Source organism: Phascolarctos cinereus, unplaced genomic scaffold (genome assembly GCF_003287225.1).
Source record: "Phascolarctos cinereus isolate Bilbo 61053 unplaced genomic scaffold, phaCin_HiC Scaffold_5;HRSCAF=322, whole genome shotgun sequence".
Classification (NCBI taxonomy): domain Eukaryota; kingdom Metazoa; phylum Chordata; class Mammalia; order Diprotodontia; family Phascolarctidae; genus Phascolarctos; species Phascolarctos cinereus.
In genome coordinates, this window is record NW_027555958.1 from 228129261 (window position 1) to 228139452 (window position 10192).

The following is a 10192-nucleotide window of genomic DNA, read 5'->3' on the forward strand; positions in this document are numbered from 1 at the left end:
ATCTAGGTTTGAGTCAGTTTTCCCACTGAGTTTAGAGTTAAGATTTGGACTGAGGTTCAGACTATGACAGGTTTGCATTCTGAGCAAGGAGCTGGGTCTGACTTTGATGGACATCTCATGGTTCAGTTTGGATCATTCTTCATCAGCACAGGATGGATCATGTCAGCATGTGACTGATAGTTTCCATTTGCTTCCTATGTGAAGAGGTGCCCAATGAGTATAAGTGTGTTCCACATAGCATTTGGAATCATCTGGGGCTGTTGCTCCCATCAGCCCTTTGGGGTTTCCATAGGATTTAACAAACTAATTCTGTCATTTCTGGTTGCCACTCACCAGAGCACAGCTCAGCCCCAGTGCCTGCCTGCTGGCTATTGTGGTTCCTGTCAGTCAAACCGGGGGAGGGGGGTGGCTCCTAATTCCAGTTCTCGCCTAAATTACATCAAACAATTACACACTGTGGCTAAGGATATACCAGTCTTTACATACCTGTGGCTTCTTGCCTGCTCAGAGATTTTAATAATCCATCTAGCTGATTTCTCCTTTTCACACCAGGAGTTTGGATATCCCCCAGAGGCAGCAGAGAATATCAACCTCCTCCCATTAAAAGAGCATCCATCTTTCCAAAACATCTCACAAGGTATTTGTGGAGATAAAAGCAACAGGGTAGAGACAGTTGACTCAGAAGCCAGAAGATGCTGGTTCAAATTCTGTCTCTGGCACATACTGCCAAAGTGACTTTCCTAAAAGTACATCTTATCAAATCACTCCTCGATTCAACAAACTCCAATGTATCTATATTACCACTAAAATCCAATGTAAACTCCTCTATTTGACACATAAAGCCCTTCACAATCTGACCCCTTTCTACCTTTCCTGCCTTCTTATATATTGCCTAACTTCCTGGGTTCTACTGCCCTGGCTTGGTGACCCTAGGCAAATTACTTAACCTTTCAGTATGCCCAGATAAATCTCTAAGGATGAAAGTTGCATAGCAGGTATGATCTAAATGAGCAGAAGGAGTTTCCTGATCAGATGTTCCCCACACAAATAAAATCAAAAGTTTGATCTGAGAAAAAAAATGGACATGTAGGTAGCCCATGTTGGGGAATGGGTAAAGGGCTGGCCTTAGAGTCAGGAAGACTTGTCTTTAAATACTGCTTCTTAACACACCAATCAGTAAACATTTATTAAGTGCCTCCTAGGTGCCAGGCACTGTGCTAAGTGCTGAGTACTGGCTGTTTGACCACAGGCAAGTAATATAACCTCTCAGTGCATCTGTCAACTCTTTAAGACTCTATTTTGGAGAAGATTTGCAATGGACTTTCAGAGGAAGGAGTTTCCATACTGGGAGTTCCCTACACGATCAAATGAGAGATCTAGACCAAAATATAGGGATAGAGTAAGAGAAAGTATGCCTCTATGTTTATATGTACTCAGGTCTGAAAGGGACTTAAAGATTCTATAGTTCAGCCCTTCCTTGACATATAAGAAAACCAAGGGCCCAGAAAGGCTGTAATTAGACAAAGGTCATCCAGTTAGTAAAGGCAGCTAGGCGGTGCAGTGGATAGAGCATTGGGCTTGGAATCAAGAAGGCTCATCTTCATGAGTTCAACTCCAGCCTCAGACACTTACTAGCTGTGTGACCCTGGGCAAGTCACTCCAACTTGTTTGTCTCAGTTTCCTCATCTGTACAATGGGCTGGAGAAGGAAATGGCAAACCACATTGGTACCTTTGCCAAGAAAACCCCAAATGGGGTCCTGAAGACTCATCTGAAGCCAAGTCCCCTGAGTCCAAATCCAGCACTTTCCGCACTATGCGTACACATGTATGTATGTGAATAATGTGTCTATATTCCCATCTCCCACTCCCCTTCCTACCTCCTTCTTCCCCTCAAAACTTAGCCATGCTATCCCCTTCGGAATTGCTTAACTGAATAAAGTCACAGCAGCCTGTTGGAAAGAGCACAAGGAAATAGGACCTAGAGACCTGAGTTCTAGTCCCATCTCTGCCATGAAACTCAATATGTGACAAGCAATTCAACCAACATTTACAAGGCACCTATTACATGCAAGGAAGACCTTCCTTTCCCTCACTGGGCCTCAGTTTCCTTCTCTATAAGATGAGGAGGTTGGATTAGAATCTCTCCTCAGGTCCTTCTCAGATCAAATATTCTCAGATCCTCTTTGCATAGAAAACACTGTGTGTGTTCCTTGAGAGTAGGGGCTATTAATGAGAAAGTGACTACTCTCCTTTCTTTGCAGAAGTGGGGGATTATGGCTGTGGAACATCCATATACTGTCAGAATCAATTGATGTGCTGGTTAGTTGGGCTAATTTTTTTTTTTCTCTTCCTTCTTCGTTCAGAGAATGACTCTATGGAGAAGGGGAGGGATGTATTTGGAAATAAAGGGGAATGTAAAAGCAAATAAGGTCCATAAAAAATTTTAAAAGAAAACATGAGAAAATAAACAACATGTTGAGGTTCATTAAAAGCATTTAACAATGTTCAGCTATCCATGTTAAGTGGCAGAGAGGACAATGGTAAGAATGGTGGATTTGGGGTCAGAGGACCCAAGTTCAAATTCAGACTCTGTCACTTTGTAGCTGTATGACCTTGGGCAAATCACTATTTTCTGGGCCTCAGTTTACTCATCTATAAAATGAGAGGTTTGAACTTGGCTTTCACCTCCTCCTTTCCAGCTCTAAATTCTTACACCTATGATTCTGTAAGTAGAGGTGCTAGAAATGAATTGTGGACTAAATGGACATCTTGGTTAAATGGATTGATTGTGAAATGGAGAGGAATTTGTGAATAGGTCTAATGAACAGGATCTCTCATTATTAAGCATGGTAAATATAATGATATATTTATTTTAATTTTTTAAATAAAATGCAAGGAACACTAGATAGTACGTATTAGTTTTCTAATTTAGGTTCAGATCCTAGCTCCAACTTACTACCTGTGTAACTTTGAGAAGGTCATTTCATCTCAATGGGTCTCAGTTTCCTCATCTGTAAAATGGGAAAATAATATTTATTCTGCTACTCACCCCACAGGTACCCTAGTCCAGGCTCATCTCACCACTTGTCAGAGCTGTTTCAATAGCCACCTCATTGGTTTCCCTAAATCTCGTCTCTTCCCTCTCAAATTCATCCTCCACACAACTTTCAAATTTACACTCTTAAAGAACAGTTATGATCACGTCGCTCCTCTGTTCAAGAAGGAAACAGAATTTATTAAGCACCTACTGTGTGCCAGGCACTGTGCTAAGTGCTTCACAAATATGACCTCCTTCACTCCTCACAACAGCCTTGCAAGGTAGGTGCTGTTGTTATCATTCCCACTTTACCATTGTTGTAGAGTCGTTTACTCAACTCTCTATCCACCTGTCTCTTTGAAGAAGTTTCAGTGTTTCCCTATTGCCTTTAGGATCGCGTACAAATTTCTCTGTCACTTAAATCCCTCCATTTCTATGGTCTTATATTTACTTATCTGTAAACATGGTGTATTCCCTTAACATAATGTTTGCTGCTTTAGGACAGGGACTATATCACTTTGTTAGGATTTATCTAGCACAGTGCTTGGCACATAGGAAATCCTTAACACTTACTGAGGAAAGCACTTTGTAACGCTTGGGATGCTATATAAATGTAAAGTATCATCATTATTTGAAGTTACATTGTGTTTTCTGTATCATATCCCAGTTGATCCTCACAACAAAACAATGTTACCAAGTAGGCAAGGCAGATGTTATAATTCCTATCTTTCAAATGAGGAAACTGAGGCTCAGAGACAGAGTGACTTAGCTCATACACCTCCTAAGTGTCAGAACCGGAACTCAAAATCAGGGCTACTGACTTGTTCAACAGAATATACAGTAGCCACATGAGCATGGCAGGACTCATATGAGCCAATGGGTTTTTACTTATCATTTAAGTAAAATCCATGCCGCACAGCCCAAACAGCCACCCCTCCGTGGCCATCTCAGCACTGGACCTGCTTCTTCCCACCTGGAAGGGTGTTGTTAAACAAGACCACCAGAAAAGATACTGCCAATCCTTCGTGGAGTTAATATACTCAGCTTTGGAACTCTCTGCCTTGGCCTAGCTAGCTCTCTTGATTGGTAGGTGAATGAATGGAGCTTCAACTAGCCCACTATGGCTAGCATCAGACCCCTAGACCATTCTTCACATGCCATCTAGCCATCAACTCTGCACATCCTGCCATAATGTCCCCCCCAAAAATCCTCTACCACTTTTCACCTCTTGCTCTGGTTTATATGATAAATCAATACTACCATGCTATCTTTGTTCTTGGAAAAGGGGTGTCAGTTGACTCTCCTATGGATCCCCTGACATCCCTTCCCTGTCCCTATTCCCATATGTGTTTTTTCTGCCCCAATTAAAATGTAAGCTCCTTTGGGTCTTTGAGTCCTGTTTGAGGATTAGTTCACTTTAACCTTTGTACTTCTAGTGTCTAGTCAAGCAATCTTTAATAAATGCTCATTGATTGATTCAAATTAACAAACCTTTATTAAGTACATAATATGTTCCAGGCACTGTGCTAAGCACTGGGTGTCTTACAAGGAAAAAAGAAGTTTCTGCCCTAATGGAAAAAGACAACAGAAAAAAGGAACAGAAAAGTGGAGAGGGGATATGGGGGGAAAGGAGAGGTATGGTGGCAAAATCCAGAGGGTCAGGAGTGGAGCAGAAAGAGTAAAAGATGGTTGGCCTGGAAACTTTCTCAAAATAGAGGCCCATGAGAAGAGGGCCCCACAAGGGCAAAGGGATCTTCCAGGATGAGAAGGCAGCTAAGACACAATGATAAAGTGAAGAATCAGGAATAAAGCCAAGATTGTTTGATTTTTCATTCATTCATTCAATCCATTTTTAAAAGTACCATTATAAATGTAATGTCCAAGTCAATGTAATGAGACTAAGAATATGCTCAAAAATCAGCCCTACAGGATGTGCTGGGATAGAATCACACAAACAGACCAATAAATCTTGGCCAACAGTCTAGCTCGTCTCTGCCTTTGGGGGAAAACTAATAATGTAGCTAAATTTACTGACACAACTGTCCGCCTTAGTGGAAACATTGCCCCAAAGCCTACATTAAAGAGAGAAACAAATCTGTCTGAGGAACTCCAGCCAACACAGACATTGTGGAATATCCCCCAAAAGCCAGTCATGACCTCAGTGATGAGGGTGGCTTCCTGCACACTCAGTGTGGTAATGTGGGAGAAATAATAATACCTTATTCCCAGAGAGTCCTTTCCACTTTATGAAACATTTCAACATTTGTTGTCTTATAGGATACTGACAGCAATCATGTCAGAAAGACAGAGCAAACGTTATGAAGGCCATTTTACAAGAAAGGAAACTGAGGCTCAAGAAGTTAAAGGGACTTGACAAGACTTTTAAATATTGGACCCAGGACACAAAACCAGGTCTTCTTTATCCAAATATGGTGCTGTTCCCCTTTCACCTTGCTACCCTCAGGACCAGACTAGATCATTTCTCTAAGGTCCCTTTCAGTTCTAAAATTCTGATATTATTAAATCATTGATTGGATGGCTTCCTGGTTGTTCACCTTTTGGCAGTGATTCAAAAAGCAATATTTCTAGACCCTTGCCACATCACCAAGAGAATTCTGCCCCCCAACAATGGGTTATTGTAATGCATTTGGCTAGACCCCAAACTATTTCAGTGGAATTATACCTGATTCATCTGTTACAAGTAGTAAAAATGATGATGATAGGAATAATGCTAATAGAACTTTTATAGTCCCTTTCCTCCCATAAGCTCAAAAGCAGTCATCCATATTACATAATTTGTCTTCAGAGGTTATGTTACAAGGTATAGGTCAAATAGTCCTGTGTCAGTTTTTATAGAGAAGAAAACAGTGGCCGTGATGGGTTGGTCCCAAGATACATAGTGTACAGGACTCAAAATCATCTGATCGTCCACTTTTAGAATAAGAAAGACCTTACAAGATATCTAGTCCAACCCTCTCATTGTACAAATGAAGAAAGTGAGGCCCAGAGAGATAAAGTGACTTTTCCTGGGTCACACACCAGGGCCAAGGTTAGAATCCAGCCTCTCAGATTCCTAAGTCCCATGTCTTTTCCACAACTCCAAATTGCCTGACTCCCCTAGGTTATAATCTTGTTCTGTGGCTGATTTTGGAAAACATAGAAGATAACTGAATGCCTTCCCCAATAGATAATAGTCAAAGGATATGAACTAACAGTTCTCGAAAAAATGACGAAGTATTTTCAACAACATTAAAAAATTTTCCAAATCATTAATAAGAGAAAAGCAAATCAAAACAATCCTGAGATTTCACCTCACACCTTGCAAATTGGCAAAGATAACCAAAAACTGGCAATAGTCAGTATTGAATGGGTAGTAGAAGGATAGGCATACTAGTACATTGTTGATGGATCTGTGAGATGACACAATCATTTGGGTAAGCAATTTGGAATTATACAAATAAAGTAACTAAAATATCCAGACCCTTTGAACCAGAAACTCCAGTACTGGACTCATACCCAAAGAAACTATCACCTTGAGAAAGTCCCCATATACATCAAAATGTTTGTAGCCATACTTTTTGTGAGAATAAAGAATTGGAGAAGTAGATAACCATAAATTGAGGAATGGCTAAACAAATTGTAGTACATGAAGGGAATGGAATATTTCTGTGCAGAAAGAAATGATGTTTGTGATGAATACAGAGAAACATGGGCAGATCTACGTGAACTGATACAAAGCAAAGAAGAATCAATGCAACAATTCACACAGTAACTACAACCATGTAAATAGAAAGAACAACCACATGCCAAAAAAATCAAAGATGAATGTAACAAAATTCAAAAGATCCAGCAAGATTTGAATAAAGATATGAATGAACACCCCCAACCCACCCCTTCATGGAAATGGGAGGTCTGCAAGTGTTACACATTGCACATCTTTTCAGAATATTTCATGGTATCCGTTAATTGTGCTGGTTACGTTCCTCTTTTAAAAAAATAATGTTTATTACATGGGAGGGAGGAAAACGGACAGATATTGGGGTTAGCTATGATGATATAAGAAACAGAATGCATCAATAAAAACTTATTTTAATTTTTTTTTTGATAGAATGCAAGCTTCTTGAAGGCAACTGGGTAGCACTGGATAGAGCACTGGGCTTGGAGTCAGGAAGACCTGAGTTCAAATCCAACCTCAGATACTTATTAGCTGTGTAACCCTGGGCAAGTCACTTAACCTGTTTGCCTCAGTTTCCTCACCTGTGAAATGAGTTGGAGAAGGAAATGGCAAACTACTCCAGTATCTTTGCCAAGAAAATTCCGAATGGGATCATAAAGAGTTGGACATGAGTGAAAACAACTGAACAAAAACAACAGCAAGCTTTTTGAGGACATAGGCAATTTCATTTTTGTCTTATATCCATAGTAGACACTTAAAATGCTTATTGAATGATTGATTCTCCTTTCTGGCTCACCCTTGAATACCCCTAAAAGGGCTAATGATTACTTATGAGAGCCAGGTATCTTGCTGGGGAAGGCCATCAAAACCCCCGTTAACAGATTTACAGATTTTAAACACTACTGGTCTACAGGCAGATTTAAAAAAGAAGAAAGTTCTGTGAGCATAGGGTATTCATTTGCTCCTTCAAGGGAAAGGAATTCATTCCCTTAATCCCAAATTAAGAAGCATACTTTCAAATGTATGAGTGTTTTCCCAATCATCCTCCTTTGGGACAGGAATTTAGATCATCTCTCAGAGACCAGTCCCCTGAGCTAATCATTGTCTGTTATAATACTTTGTATAAGGAGGAGCAATCCAAAATGACACAGAATGGATCAGAAGTAGGGTAAAGGCCAGGGTCAAGGAATTTTCAGGCATGTTGAAACATTGACCAACCTGGAAGTAATGTTGCATGCAACACAGTGTGACTTCCCATCTCTGGGCCTCGTTTCTTTATAAAATAATGACCTTTTGACTCAATGGTCCCAGCGTCCCTTCCAAGGCTTATTCAATAATCCTATGGTCTCCAAAGCCCCTTGAAGTTCTTGCCAGCCTAAGATCTTTGAAGTGATGATTGTTGAGTCTATCATTTAGGCATTTTAAAAATAGGATTCCATAACTGTGTTAGCCTGCTTCAGGCTCAGGGTGAGAGGTATAAATGCGTGATTAAGAAATTTGCCATTCTGTTTTCATGACTTGAGGGGATGTTTTGTTTTACTTTGGGAGCTAGACCTGTGTGGTTTCATTAGTGTAATGAATTCCCAGCTTTGAAATTCTCACCATTGACTTAGATCATCAAGTCACCTGTAACTTTATAGTCTTAAGTGAATTATCTGGGACACTAAGAGGTTAAGTGGTTTGCTTAGGTCACTCAGATAGTGTGTCTCAGAGACAGGACCTGAAAACAAGTCATCTTGACTCCAAAGCCAGCCAGCCACTATGCCAGCAGTCCTCAAACATTTTGGCCTCTGGACTTTTTTACACTTTTCCCTCCCAGATAATCAGGGTTAAGTGACTTGCCCTGGGTCACACAGCTGGTAAGTGTCTGAGGCCACACTTGAACTCAGGTCCTCTTGACTCCAGGGCCAGTGCTCTATCCACTGTGTCACCTAGCTGCCCCACCCTTTTATAGTCAAAAAATTATTGAGAACTCCCCCTAAAGAACTTTTGTTTATATAGGATCTATGTTTAACAAAGGTGGGGGGAGGGGCCTCCCAGGATACCCCTTTAAATTTAATCTGCCTTAACATTTTCTCCATCACTGAAGTCTAGACAATCAACAGAGCAATAAATCAAACCGTGATTTGTGTCATTTGCTGGCATCTGAACTGTACATGCTCACACTGAAAATTTAACAATCAACTGAGGAGCCAGTAAGAGCTGGCTCCGGCATACCCATTATGTATCTATTGTTCTTTTCTGCATTCAAAATTAAATGCCCCATTATCATTATGAAAATAATTGCCATCTTACAGACCCCCAGTAGAATAGGTTCCCATACGAGTACACCAACATTACTTCTCCTTCTTAGTTCTCGAGAGTATTTTATAGCAAGTAATAGAACAATTAAGAGAGATGACGGGACAAAGAGGAACAATTTGGGCAGCTAGGTGGCCTGGTGTCAGGAAGACTCATCTTCCTGAGTTCAAATCTATTCTCAGACACTTACTAGCTGTGTGACCCTGGGTAAGTCACTTAACCCTGTTGGCCTCAGTTTCCTCATCTGGAAAGTGAGCTGGAGAAGGAAATTGCAAACCATGCCAATATCATTGCCAACAAAACTCCATATGGGGTCACAGACCCATCAGATATGACTGAAAAATTACTAATAACTACAATAAGTGATGGAACAATGGAGAGAGGTATCATGGAATGATAGAGAGGCAACCTCCAAGTCAAGACAATCTGGGCTGACTCCTACCTCTGATGTATAATGGCCCTGGGCAAGTTATTTAATCTCTTAGTGCCCCTAAGCAACTCTATGGACTATAGATTTCAGAGTAGTCACCGACCTGCTTCAGTAGAGGGATTGTCTTTGTGGGGAGTTTCCTATAGCCATGAAATTATAGATCCAGATCCCTTCACCTCCCCCCAAAAATAATAATTCTATATATTTATGAATCCATGACCCCATCAATGGAGATATACCTTCTAACAGTAGGCATTATATCCCCTCCACATCTTGTCCTATGCAATTTTTGCCCATTTTTCTTCATAACTCCTCCAAAAGAAATCTACCTAACATTTCTAAGGCTTTCCTCTAGGTCTTTTTAACAGACTGTGCATAGCAGGACAATATTTGGACCATCAATCTGTATTCCCTAGCTCACCACATGAACAGCCCACCTCCTGTCTCCATCATACTCTTTCCTTAATTTTTAATTCTAGTAACAGATCATTTGCATAAGACCCCTCATTGACAGAGACTGATTACTTAATGCTTTTCCTCCTTAGATTAGGTGCAGAGCCAGTGAGAGCTTGGGAGAAGTGAGATCTTGGTCTTCTGTCTTTCAGCTTTGGTAGAGAAGACACCAAGCTCTAGATTCTACTTGGGACAGAACTTTAAGGGAAAGACTCTGGGAAGAAGCCAACATGTAGAGATATGTCTTCTCTTTCAAAGCAGGAAGCCAGAAGATCTCTTCTTCAAGCCAACTTC